Source organism: Leptonychotes weddellii, chromosome 1 (genome assembly GCF_054177405.1).
Source record: "Leptonychotes weddellii isolate Sample4059 chromosome 1, ASM5417740v2, whole genome shotgun sequence".
Classification (NCBI taxonomy): Eukaryota; Metazoa; Chordata; class Mammalia; order Carnivora; family Phocidae; genus Leptonychotes; species Leptonychotes weddellii.
In genome coordinates this window covers 91,102,298-91,116,494 of record NC_138369.1, presented here as the reverse complement: position 1 = coordinate 91,116,494, position 14,197 = coordinate 91,102,298, and the positions used below count along the sequence as shown (strand labels likewise).

Genomic DNA, 14,197 nt, shown 5'->3' with positions numbered 1-14,197 from the left:
GGGTTTGTAAAAAAAATAAAAATATAAAAAATCTCTACTTTGTCCTACCCGATCTTCTCTGAAGAGAGTGGGAAAAAAACTTCTGTAACTTTCCAAGAAGTGAAACCAATTGACATTTTAAAAAGTCACATTATACCCATAACCAGTAATATTGTAAGTTTTTTCAGATCACAGATCAGTCACAATATAAAATAGGGCTCAAATACCGATTTCCTTCAAATGCTTGTTATTTTGCCTAACAATCTCAATATTTCTTATTGTATGGCAAAATTTTAGTTTCGCGAGGATGCCATGGGGATAGAACATTGGAGACCCCCATGATCCCTGCCTCATGCTCTGAATAGCCACCTCCAACAATCCACCACATCAGGATTGGTCTATGTGATAAAAGAATATGGCAGAAGTGATGGTATATCCTTTCCTGGGCTAAATCGTAGAAGACATGGCTTCTGCCTCTCAATCTCTCTCTTTGTGTCTTTGATCATTCCCTCCCGGAGACACCAGCTGCTGGGTTGTGAGGACAGTCAGGCAGCCCTGTGAATCATCATGTGGCAAGGTACTGAGGCTTCCTGCCAATAGCCATATGAATGAGCCATCTTGAGGCAGACCCTCCCGTACCGCAGAAGCCTTCAGATGACTGCAGCCTCTGCCAGACAGCTCGATTGCAACCTCGACAGAGACCCTGAGCCAGAACCTAAGTCATACCCAGATTCCTAACCCATAGGAACTGTGTGAAATAATAAAGGTTTGTTGGGTTAAGCTGCTAAGTTTTAGAGTAATTTGTTATGCAGCAATAGATAATGAATACAAGGGTCCTTTCAAACCTGAGATTCATTGATTTTCTGATTCTCATATCACATTCATGATATCTACCGTGTGAAATCTTCTTAGTGGGGGTCTTGGGAATTTGTAAGTCTCCTTAGTTCCCTGCATTTTTCATACATTAATTAATACATATATTGTATATGTATATGTATATGTATATATGTATATAAAGTTAATACATTTTTTTCTAAATGCTTTTTATCTTTTATTTATTTTTTTAGAGAGAGAGAGGGAGAGCAATCACCTGTGAGCAGTGAGGGAAAGGGGCAGAAGGCAAGGGTAGAGGGACAGGGAGGGAGAGAATCTTAAGCAGGCTCCACACCCAGCAAGGAGCCAGATGGGGGCTTGATCCCATGTCCCTGAGCTCATGACCTGAGCTGAAATGAAGAGTCAGATGCTTAACCAACTGAGCCACCCAGGCACCCCTCTAAGTGCTTTTTATTAAAGCATTTTATAAATGCTTTAATAAAATGCATTTTATTTTTCATTTTAAAGACAATACATGCTTATTAAAGAAAATGTGGAAGGAAAGTTAAAATAAATTACCCATAGTTTTAACACCCAAAGAAAACTATTGTTAACATTTGCCTATACTTCCCTTGATTTTTCTTTTTCTTTTCTTTTTCCTTTTTTTTTTTTTTTTAAAAAGAAGTTGTGGCCATACGCTGTATGCCATGCTTTCAACAAGCCAAATTCATTATCTTTAATAACAAAACCCAATAATGTGCCTTGCTCATTCTTGTCATTCAGTTCCCTGCTCCGAGTGACAGGTTCCCAGGGAAATCAGATGTGACTGTACCCTGAGTGTGCAGAAGGCCTGGGAGAGTGTGGTGGGTTTGGAGCCAGAGCCTGGCAGGGAGTGATCGGTGCCTGGGGGTGCCAGACACATGGAAGATGATTTATACCAACGACCAGTCGTCTCTGCACACATTCTTTTTATTTTCAGTACTAACATGTGTATAAAGGGCCACTCCCTGCCCAACAACTCATATTTATATCCATGAACTTCTTAAGAGAAACTACACTCCTTTATTGTCTGTTCCTCTTCAAATAGAGCTGCATAGAGATGTGAATTTACTAAGATGCTGATGAAGCAGAAGCAGCAGGGCCCTCTCTAAGACCCTGGGAGGGGTGCTAGCAACGTGTTCACATGGTCATGTATTCATACAAAATTTGCAAAAGTACGAAACTTTAATCACGATTGCTTAAGATTGCCATCTCTTTCCACTCTGCTCCTGCCCTGCAACATGCTTATACTTTCCTTTATGCAGGGTGATATCCAGTGTTCACGAGCATATTATTTTCATAAATTTTGTATTCTTTGTCTTTTTTTGACTGGGCCCCCAAAATTGTATGATTCAGGATACGTTGGGTATACGTCTTGGCCTCCGAATTGCAAAAGATGTATGTTTAAACTGTTTTTTCAATTGCTTTGTACTGTAAACAGAATTTATTTATTATTTGTTAGTCTTACGTGTGAAGTCATTGGGAATTTCAGAGCTGGGAGAGTCACAGAATTAGAGGGCTTCTAATGAGCTCAATCTATTCTACATGGTTGTATGTAATTCCTGAGACTGTTTCATTTGAATCCATAGGTCCTCCTCCTCTTTGCTGACTCCATTCTTTGACTCTACTCCTTCATTGACTTCTATTCCTTGACTCTGTGGATATTTTTTGAAGAAAATGGCTGCCTCACTAGTTTTTCACTGTGACCCTTCCATTAAGAAAAACAGGGTGCCTGGGTGGCTCAGTCAGTTAAGCGTCTGCCTTTGGTTCAGGTCATGATCCCAGGGTCCTGGGATCAAGTCCCGAGTCGGGCTCCCTGCTCGGTGTGGAGTCTGCTTCTCCTTCTCCCTCTGCCCCTACTCATGCTCTCTCTCTCTCTCTCTATCAAATAAGTAAATAAAATCTTAAAAAAAGAAAAAAAAAACAAATAAATTTAACCTAATCAATGCAACACCTTTGAACAAAAAAGGAATGCAAAATGAATAATACTAACCGGGTGGGTGATGGACTTTATAAAAGACTGTGCAAAAAAAAAAAAAACAAACAGAGAAGAAAAAAGACAAATAAAAAAACAGACTCTTAAATACAGAGAACAAACTGGTGGTTGCCAGAGGGAAGGTGGGGAGGAGGGATGGGTGAAAGTAGTGAAGAGAAGTAAGAGCACACTTATGGTGAGCACTGGGTAATGTATAGAATTGTTGAAAAAAAAAATGAAAAAACAAAAAAGGAGACTGTGCTACTCTGAATGTTTATTCATTTCACCTGTGGATTAGAGGAATTTATTCTTCTTTCAATAAACTTTTAAACAATGTAAAAATCCAATCAATGGCTGCCGTGGGTGCATGTCCCTTTAAGAGAAGCTGCTGTGGGTGTCTGGCAGAATGACAAGCCCAGCTGCCACATCTTCAGCACTCAGGCACTCACCCTGAGCCCCACCCTTCTGGGCTGCTGGCAGCCATTGACCAAACACTGCTGGGGTACCAGGGTACCAGTGCTGGTCCACCCTGCCTGACACAGGATTCCTCTCTTGGGCAACTTTTGTGCAGACCCTCCCCATCAGCCCGGCAAGGCAAGGCTTCCCCAGAACTGTGCCGGGTTCTGAGGCTCTTCCTATCCAATCTTTCCTTCCCCCTCTCCCTTCACAGGCAGCAGACCTGATCACAGTCTGACCCCCTCCCTGTCTCTTCCTGCTCCTATCTCCCTCTGTCCTTCACAGGCTTCCCCTCAATAAATCTCTGGCATGTCAAATCCTGTCTTAGCATCTGCTTCTCTGTGCATCTGAAGTGACATACATGTACATGTACATGGTTAAAAATGACCAAATCCAGAAGGGCTTAGATAAAGGAGCAACAGTTCCCTGCCCCTCCCCTTCAATAACCCCTTCCCCCAATCTCTCACATGGGGAAACACTTTCTTTTTTTAGCTCTTTTGGCAGTTACTATATCACTAGAAGAATAGATTTGTGACATACTGTTTATTATTTATTTATTTTGTCATTTATTATTTGTTATATATTTTTATATACTTGTTATGTGTTATATATATGATACATATACATATATATTTTTAATTCCATCAACTAGACAGTATCTCTTGACTCTTCACTTTGTGAGGTGAACATATGAATGTCCTTACCCTTTCCTTCATCTCATTTCCTTCTTACCACAATCAAATGCTTCATTTTAACTTACGTTGTCAAGAAAGAAAACATGAATCTTGTTCTACCACCAGACCTAAGTTTTCCTTTTGCCTGGCCTGTGGATTGATTCCAAAAGCTGCAAATTGGTCCCCAGTGTTTACAACATTTTTCTATATAAAGATTGCTCACAGGTCAGCCACATAGTAAACTACCGTTAGGTATCTTTTTTACATTGTCTTGTGTGTTTCTTGGAATTTCTATTTGTCTCTTTCTCCCCACTCCATTTCCTGCATTGCTGCATTTTTTACAACTTGATATTCCAACTTCTTCAAAATAGTATCAAATATCTGAATTCTTTCTTTCCAGACATATTTTGGAGCCCTTGTTCTACCAGCTCCAAACTGGACCTTTGTGCTCTTCCTTTGGTGAAAAGTTGTACCTTAGGTCTTCCTTCCATTTTCTCCCAATAGGCCTATTTGTTTCTTGAACTCCACATTTTTTAGTTTTCTCTCTTATTTTTTTTATTTTTTTAAAGATTTTTGTTTATTTATTTGAGAGAGAGAATGAGATACAGAGAGAGAGCATGAGAAGGGGGAGGGTCAGAGGGAGAAGCAGACTCCCCGCTGAGCAGGGAGCCCGATGCGGGACTCGATCCCGGGACTCCAGGATCATGACCTGAGCTGAAGGCAGTGGCTTAACCAACTGAGCCACCCAGGCGCCCCTTTTCTCTCTTATTTTGTTGGAACACATCCTTGAATCTCTTCCTTAGAAAAGGGATGTGGGAGGTAAACTTAGTCCTTCCACGACTAGAGTGTCTTTAGTCTACTCTCAAATTTAATTAATAATTTGATTGAGTATTGAATTTTTCACTTAAAATCATTTCCTTTCAGAACTTTGAAAGCAGAGTTCCATTGTCTTGTAGCATTTGTTATTGCTAAAGAGAAGTTTGATGCCAATCTGATTTTTTAAAAAAGAAGACAATTTGTTTTTTTCTCTGAAAATATTTGGATTTTTAAAAATCTTTGATATTCTGATAGGGATTGCATTAAATGTGTAGATTGTTTTGGGTAGAATAGACATTTTAACAATATTTGTTCTTCCAATCCATGAGCATGGAATGTCTTGGTGGGAATGCAAACTGGTATAGCTACTCTGGAAAACAGTATGGAGGTCCCTCAAAAAGTTAAAAATAGAACTATCCTACAATCCATTAATTGCACTACTAGGTATTTACCCAAAGGATACAAAAATACTAATTCAAAGGGATACATGAACCCCAATGTTTATAGCAGCATGATCTATAATAGCCAAACTATGGAAACAGCCCAAATGTCCATCCATTGATGAATGGATAGAGAAGAGGCGGTATATATATGCAATGGAATATTACTCAGCTGTAAAAAAGAATGAAATCTTGCCATTTGCAACAATGTGGATGGAGTTAGAGCATATTACACTTAGTGAAATAAGTTAGAGAAAGACAAATACCATATAATTTCAGTCATGTGTGGAACTTAAGAAATAAAACAAATGAGCATATGGGGAAAAAAAGAGAGAGAGGGGAGGCAAACCAAGAAACAGACTCTTAACTATAGAGAACAAACTGCTGGTCACCAGAGGGAAGGTGTGTGGGGCAATGGGTGAAATAGGGGATGGGGATTAAGGAGTGCACTTGTGATGAGCACCAGGTGTTGTATAGAAGTGTTGAATCACTAAATTTTACAACTGAAATTAATATTACACAATATATTAACCAACTGGAATTTAAATAAAAACCTTAAAAAAATCTTCAATATTCTAAAATTTTACCATTCTGTGACTGTGGTTCATTTTTCCTTCACTGTGTCTGGCATTACAGCATTTTCTTCTCTCTTTCTTCAGTATAGAGACTCATATCTTTCAGTTCTTTTTATTATTTTTTAATTTATATTTTCCTTTCATTTTGTCTGTTCTCTCTGGAGCTCCTAGACATTGGACATTAGCTTCTTGGATTTACACTTTACAATTTAGCCTTTCTTTCACATTTTCACTCTACCTGTATTTTTTTTCCTTAGGAAATTCTTTGACTTTATCCTTCAATATGTGTATCAAATTTTTGCTAAACTACCATATTTTTAATTTCTAAGAACTTTTTATTTTGGAGCCATGCCTTTTTTTAATCACATTTAGCTCTTAAATTGTAATCTTAATTATTTTTTTAATTCTCTCTGAGGATACTACTTATAGTTAAGATATAATTTTCTAGTAAATGTTCTTAAAATGTGCAAGTTTGTGTATATTTTATATAGACATTGAGTCTGGACATGTCCATGGACATACATTTTCAAGTGTTGGCATTTGTAAAATCTACCAAGAGACATTATTTTTCCTCCAGGTAGATGTAAATTTCCTCAGCATGAGCTGAGTTTTCAAAATATGGAGTCCACATGTTCAGGGTATGTAGTTCCTCACTGAACTAGACCAGCTGCTGCACTGAGTTAGTCTTAGTGAAAGTTGTTTTTCTTCTTTCAAAAATTTGGGAGGTCTTTTCCTTTTTATTGTATATTTATATTCTGCCTGTCAGTTGATGATCTGGGGCCAAGTAGCCAATATTGGAATAATGTTTGACTGGAGACAAATGGGGAGATTTAGCAACCAGGACAGAAACTCTTGCAAGGGTTTGGAAACTGATTGATACTGGTCCTTAGAGGGTTCCTGGACATGGGGGGTGGTGGGGGAGGTCATTAACCTGGTAGTTGGCCCTCTCAGCATCTGCCTTTCTTCTAGACAGAATAATTGTGTGATCTGACTACATGGTAATTCAGAGATTTAAAAGTATATGCAAGTTGACAAACTATGAATTAAAATGTTAGCCATGCTTATTTCTGGGTTTCAGCATCTGGGATATTATCTTTCCTTGTTAAAAATATATATATCTAGGGTGCCTGACTGGCTGAGTCGGAAGAGCATGCAACTCTTGATCATGAGTTCAAGCCCCATGATAGGTATAGAGATGACTTAAAAAAATTTTTTTTTAGGGCGCCTGGGTGGCTCAGTTGGTTGGGCGACTGCCTTCGGCTCAGGTCATGATCCTGGAGTCCCTGGATCGAGTCCTGCATCGGGCTCCCTGCTCGGCAGGAGTCTGCTTCTGCCTCTGACCCTCCCCCCTCTCATGTGCTCTCTCTCTCTCATTCTCTCTGTCTCAAATAAATAAATTAAAAAAATCTTTAAAAAAAATTTTTTTTTAATTAAAAAAATTTAAAAAACACATTCTGGAGTAATTAAAGCCTCTTCCAGACATGCGTCTTCCCTTGTTTCACTGACTTTTCCTCACAGCATGGCCCCCAAATGCCAGTCTTCACTCCTCCTCAAAAGAAGAAACTGAAATTGCCTCCTGACCCCAAGCTGGAGGCGACAACCCCTCAGCACTTCCTGAAGGGAAAAAAAGAACAGCAAGAAGCAATTGAACATGTTGATGGAGTACAAAATGAAATAGCAAGCCAGTGAGGAGATTTTGAAAGCAGAGCAGAAATATAAAAAACTCCACCAACCATTTTTTCAGAAGAGGCCAGAATTGATCACCAAAATCCAAAATTTGGGAGTAACAACATTTGTCAACCATCCACAAGTATCTGTCAGGGGGGAGGATGAAGAGGTGTTGCCTTATTTGACAAGAGTCGAAGTGACAGAATGTGAAGATGTGAGATATTAAATCAGGTTATAGCACAGATTTTGATTTTGATGAAACCCCTTACTTTGAAAATAAAGTTCTGTCCAAAGAATTTCATCTGAATGAGAGTGGTGATCCATCTTCAAAGTCCACCGAAATCAAATGGAAATCTGGAAAGAATTTGACATAACGTTCAAGTCAAACACAGAATAAAGCCAGCAGGAAGAGGCAGCATGAGGAACCAGAGAGCTTCTTCACCTGGTTTACTGACCACTCTGATGCAGGTGCAGGTGAGTTAGGAGAGGTCATCAAAGATGGCATTTGGCCAAATCCATTATAGTACTACGTGGTTCCTGATATGGATGATGAAGGACAAGGAGAAGAAGAAGATGATGATGATGAAGAAGAAGAAGAATTTGAGGATATTGATGAAGAAGGAGATGAAGATGAAGGTGAAGAAGATGAAGATGAAGATGATGATGAGGGGGAGGAAGGAGAAGCTAACTAATGGAACACTGATGGATTCTAACCTTTCTTTTTTAACTTTCTCCAGTCCCTGGGAGCAAGTTGCAATCTTTTTTTTTTTTTTTTTCCTCCTCTTGTGCTCATTCGCCTTGTTTTTTGAAGGCTCTTTTCTTTCCCTTTATACTGTGGTTCTCAAAGTATTTGGGGAGGGCGGGGGAATACCTTGAGCAGAATACAGCGGAAAAGAATCTCTACCTGTTTCTGTTCCAAATTCATGTTTATCCCTTCCTGTCTCAACAAAAACTTTATGGGATCAACACCACCACTTTCTGTGGGGGAAAAAAAAAAAACCTTCTGCTCCCTTAGCTCTGCTGGAAGCGGAGGATGCTAGACCCCTGTGTAGTAGTGCCTAGACTTCTAGCTTTTTTCCTCCTTTCTCTGTATGTTGGGCTCAGAGATTACACTGTGTCTTTATGTGAATATAGACAGCATTTACCATTTACCAACATGTATCTGGCTGCTTTCTCTTGTTTAAAAAAAAAAACTTAAAGAATTGGGGTTATAGAAGGTCAGCAAAGGTTGGCATGCTTAATTGTGATGTTTAGTGGAGATCCTTGCAGTTTAAGATGACACTTTTAAAATAAAATTCTCTTCTTATGATGACTTGAGCCCTGACACTAGATGGGAGAATCGGCAGAACCTATAGAATCTTATTTGAAATTGACATTCTCTATTGTAATTTTGTTCTGTTGATTTTTTTTTTAAAGATTTTTATTTATTTATTGAGAGAGAGAGAGAGCATGAGAGAGAGGAGGGTCAGAGAGAGAAGCAGGCCCCCTGCTGAGCAGGGAGCCCGATGCGGGACTCGATCCCAGGACTCCAGGATCATGACCTGAGCCGAAGGCAGTCGCTTAACCAACTGAGCCACCCAGGCGCCCCTGTTCTGTTGATTTTTAAATTTTCTTTTTATTTCACTGGAAAAGAATGATGCTGCTCAGTTTTAAACATTTAAAATGTACAAGTTGCTTTGTTAAAATAAAACTAAATGTGTACACACACACAAATTTTTTAATTTAAAAATACATCTGTATTTCTAACTTTTTTACAATGACCATGATTACTTCCATAGTAAGAAAATAATTTATTTTTAAAGCATAGATAAGGCTTTCTTCTGAATCTTCACTTACCCTATTGAAAGTGGCAGAAAACAAAACAAAACAAAACAAAAAACCAATTTTAACCCCAGGGCTAATGGCTATACCTAAGATGAAAAGACTAAATCTTGCAACTGACTTGGTTCAACACACCTGAACCAAATAGGTGGGGAGGAAGAGAGGGGCAGGGAGGAGAGCGTTGGGAGGCTGTAGGGGAGGAGATGGGAGCAGAGAAAAGAGGCCTCAGTAATACCCTCCTGCCCTCCTCAAAGCTCACAAATGACGGAAGAATGACTCTGGGGAAAAGTCTGGATTTGCGGATTGAATAGAATTGAAATAGTATATCTGAACTTTGAGGGTTACCATGGTACATACTTATGAGTTAGGTTTCCTGACCTGGTATAATAATTCAGAAATAAGCTACACATGTGGTTGGATGGTTGAATATCAAGAGGTGATATTCAGATCGCCCATACCACCCACGCAGCCTCTGCCTTGAAGAGGGCTTTTGAGAGGGCACTGACTTCTCCCTACCGAAGATCTATTCATTTGTAAAATCAACAAATGCAATGGGACCTGCACTGAAATTTTTATTCAGAGGCCAGAATTTAAAATGCCATCAGGACTGAAAGGAATGTATAAACCGTATCACCACAGAATTGCATTCATGAGTGATTCAGGAGATGAACCAAAAGTAAAGTTTTGATATATTCTCAAGAGAATGAGAGCAAAACATTGAGAACTGGCTTTTTGTTTTCCCCCTTTGTTAAAAGAAGGGTAGATATTATCCACCAGAGAGAGTCCTCTCTTTTTTTTTTTTTTTAAAGATTTTATTTATTTATTTGACAGAGAGAGATATAGCGAGAGCAGGAACACAAGCAGGGGGAGTGGAAGAGGGAGAAGCAGGCCTCCCGCTGAGCAGGGACCCCGATGTGGGACTCGATCCCAGGACCGTGGGATCATGACCTGAGCTGAAGGCAGACGCTTAACGACTGAGCCACCCAGGCGCCCAAGAGAGTCCTCTCTTTTTGTAGGGATCCTAACCAATGAGGGATTTGCATCCCTGGACATTATTAGGAAATACTTATGTTTATAAATTTTGTGCCTTGAACGGCTTGTTGGGCTGTAATTCAGTGTTTGAGTCACACAACCATCAACTTGCCTCAGAGACTTAGTTAAAAATTCTAACTCTAGAATATCTAAGGAGACTTTGAAACCAATCTCTATGTTTAAAAGAGGTCAAATTCCAGAATTGCAAAATTCAAGCTATAATCTTTTGTTGTACTTTTGATTTAGTGATTGTTGCTAAAAATGCATTAACAACACCTAATCGAAGGACAAATTCTAACTGTAGTGTGCTCTCAGTGAATGGCATACCTCTCAAATTGAGCATTTTCAAGCTTATGGTGAGGGCAATAACGTACAACTTCTTGCCACACCTCCTGTTGTATTATCGACGTGAAGAACTGACACTTTCTTCATTTCACTATATCCCGAGAACAAGGACTGAAACCATCACCACTTCTCTCCAACCACTGACCCAAAACAACTATACTGAAACAGTGTAATTTCCTGTGACTTATTTTTTTTTAAAAGATTTTATTTCTTTATTTGACAGGGAGAGAGCACAAGCAGGGGGAGAGGCAGAGGCAGAGGGAGAAGCTGACTCCCCGCTGAGCAGGGAGCCTGACATGGGGCCTGATCCCAGGACTCTGGAATTATGACCTGAGCCGAAGGCAGCTGCTTAACCGACTGAGCCATCCAGGCGCCCCTTCCTGTGACTTATTTTTAAGGGCCACCTTGGTATAACAAGATTTTAAGAAGTATAATATCATCTAATGTTTTTAAAAGCTTGCAGTGTAATAGGCACTGTTCTTAAATATTTTACATGTACTAATTCATTTCATCCTCACAATAATCTGGTTAGGTACTATGGTTATGGGTTGAATTGCGTTCTCTCCCAAAAAGATATGCTGGCGTCCTAACCCCCAATATCTCCAATGTGACCTTATTTGGAGATAGAGTCTTTACAACAGTAATCAAGTTAAACTGAAGTCATTAGGGTGAACCCTAATCCCAAATGACCGATGGCCTTACAAAAAGGGGAAATTTGGACACAAAGACAGACATGCCTAGAGAGAAGACCATATGAAGAGACACAGGGAAAAGACAGTCATCTACAACCCAAGGAGAGATGCTTAGAACAGACCATTCCCTCACATCTTTCAGGAGAAACCAACTCTGTTGACACCTTGATTTTAGACTTTTAGCCTCTAGAACTGTGAGATGATACATTTCCATTGTGTAAGTCACCCAGTTTGGGGTATTTTGTTACAGCAGCCCTAGCAAACCAATACAATAGTACTAGTTATTATTACTCCCATTTTATAGTTGAGGAAACAAAGAAGCAGAGAAGTTAATTTGCCCGAAGTTGTATGGCTAGTAAATGGGATAGGAACCCAAGCAGTCTGGCTCCAGAGTCTACCCTTCTAAATAGCTAAGATATCTGACCTTTCAGAATTCAATTATTGCAGACAAGGCCCTTAGTTCCAATGCTTCCTGACAACATCTTACCACAGAATGCAAAGCACAATTATGATGAACCACTGATTCAGGTGTACACAGAGTGAAACAAAACTATAACTAAATATATAACAACAATCAGAAAACACTAATACATACGCTGAGTCCTTGTGTTGAGCACTTATTATGAGCTAAGTGTCATTCCAGGAACTGATACTATGAAGAGGGAAATGTTCTGGTCTCTTCAGGAGATCACAACTTAGAAGGGGAACATGCTCCTTCAGCTGGATGGAAAAGACCCCATAGAGGAGATAATCTTTGAGTTGGGCCTTGAGTTGGAAAGAATTTTGGCAGGTGGTTAAGTAGAGAAAAGTTGATAAATAGTTTCATTTTGATGAATATAGTTGGATATGTAGGGATTATTAGGTCTAAATTTAAGAATATATGAATGAAAGAGAAACACTGGAGCTCCAGACAAATGCTTGGCAAGATCACTTGTATCAAATGAGAGAATAGCTTTAGGTAATAGGTAATTTCCTGCTTTTCACAGTTATACTCCAAAAAGCATTGGCTTAAAGTTTAATAAGCCTGCATAACAAATTGGGGAAAATCTTAGAAACTTAATTGGATTTTGGGGGGGCCATTGAAGCCTGGGATCAGTAGAAGAAGCTGGCTGAGGTCCCAGGATCAGGGTACACTATAATACCGAGACAGAGGCCTTCACGGTATTGGCTAATACTGAAAATGAGATGTGTTTTCATAACATTCAGCATTTCTGTCTTCTTTTTTAAAAAAATTAAAAAAAAAAGATCTGGCAATACTGGGCCTGCATTCCTACAGGGGCTGCTTTTGTGCATTAGTGAGGATAAGCTATCTTGTGCTGTGGCAACAATAGACCCAAGCATGTACTGAATCTACTTGGGAAAACTTTGTTTCTTACTCGTGTCAAAATTTACATGTCAATGTAATTTATACAGCTCTTCTCTAAGTGGTAACCCAGGGATCCAGGCTTTTTTTATCCTGTGGCTCTGCCATATTCATTGCTTGGTTCCTAAGACTTCCTGGGGCATCTTTTCTACTTCCATTGAGGGAAAAGAAAGAGTACATTATTGAGTGAGAAACTTTTTCCTGGACCAGGACTGGATGCAGCATTCGTTCCTGCTATTCACATTATACTGGCCAGACTTCAGTCACATGGGCCCAAATAAGTAAAAGGAGAGCTAAGACATATAGTCTAGCAGGAAAAAAAGGATCTAGAACTTGGTAACCATATATATGCTCTGCACTCACCATAGTTTCTGCCCAGTCTTCTTTACTAATCTGTTATCCACCTAGCATCTGTAGGCATTTGAGTTCACAATCTCTGATTTAGATATTTGGAGTTGTAGTGGAAATTACCCAAATTTGGAATTAGACCTATGTTTGCAAATTGGTTGGCCACAGTATTGCTTATAATAATGGTACTTTAAGAGACACCAAAACACAATGGCTTAAATGAGATAGAAGTTTATTTCTCTCTCACTTAAAAGCCCAAGTTGATAGGTGATGCCAGGGTGTAGGGCAACTTTAATCCATGAGGTCATTCAGGAACTGAGGCTCCTTCTGTCTTGTAGCTCTGCCATCTCTCAAGGTGTTACCCCGGTCTGTGTGATTCACCGTCACCACCAGTGGGAAGAAGGAAAGAGGAACTGGAGGGCATGACCAGGAAGTTAATCACATTCCTTCCTTCCTACTCACATGCCATTAGCCAAAATATAGTCATATGGCCCACAAAGCCCCAGGGAAGCCTGGGAAATGTGACCATCCATTTGCCCAGCTATAACTTGGGTAATTAAGTTGTTAAAAGAAGAATAGAGGGGACAACTATCAGTAGGCTGCAGTCATTTACTATTTGTGTGGCTTTGGAAACATACTTCATCTCTCTGTGCCCCTTTATCTGTAAGAGGGTAGTAATAGGACCTTCCTGTATGGGTTAGGAATGTGTTTAGCTACAAGTAACAGAAAATCTAGTGACAGTGGATTACACAAGTAGGATTTCAATTTTCTTATGTAATAAAAGATCTAAAGGTAGTTTATTGCTTAGCAGGTTGATGATGTTTGGGAAAATATTTGTGATTTTTTTTTGTCCTTCTTTTATGGTCTCAAAACAGTTACCCAAGCGCAAGAGGGAGGGGAAAGACAACAGCACCATTTGCATCTTTCACCTTTATCAGAAAAAGCAAAAATCTTCCCAATCTCCCAGGCATTCAGTGAGTGGACAAATACATATTATCTAAAAGAGTTCATCTCTCTGAACCTCATCAATTGTATGGGATGCTCATACCTTTCTCGTGGGGTTGTGAGATTCAATGAAATAATATTGTTAATATGCTTAGAACACTGCTTGACGTATGATATACACTCAACAGAGGGAAGGAAGTATTATCCAAGGCAGCA

General features: G+C 39.4%; 1 pseudogene; it reads left to right on the top strand.

The window, feature by feature from the left end:
- Nucleotides 1–7,286: 7,286 nt before the first annotated feature.
- On the top strand, nucleotides 7,287–8,127 carry LOC102731366 (protein SET-like; annotated as a pseudogene).
- The last annotated feature ends 6,070 nt before the right edge of the window (nucleotides 8,128–14,197 follow it).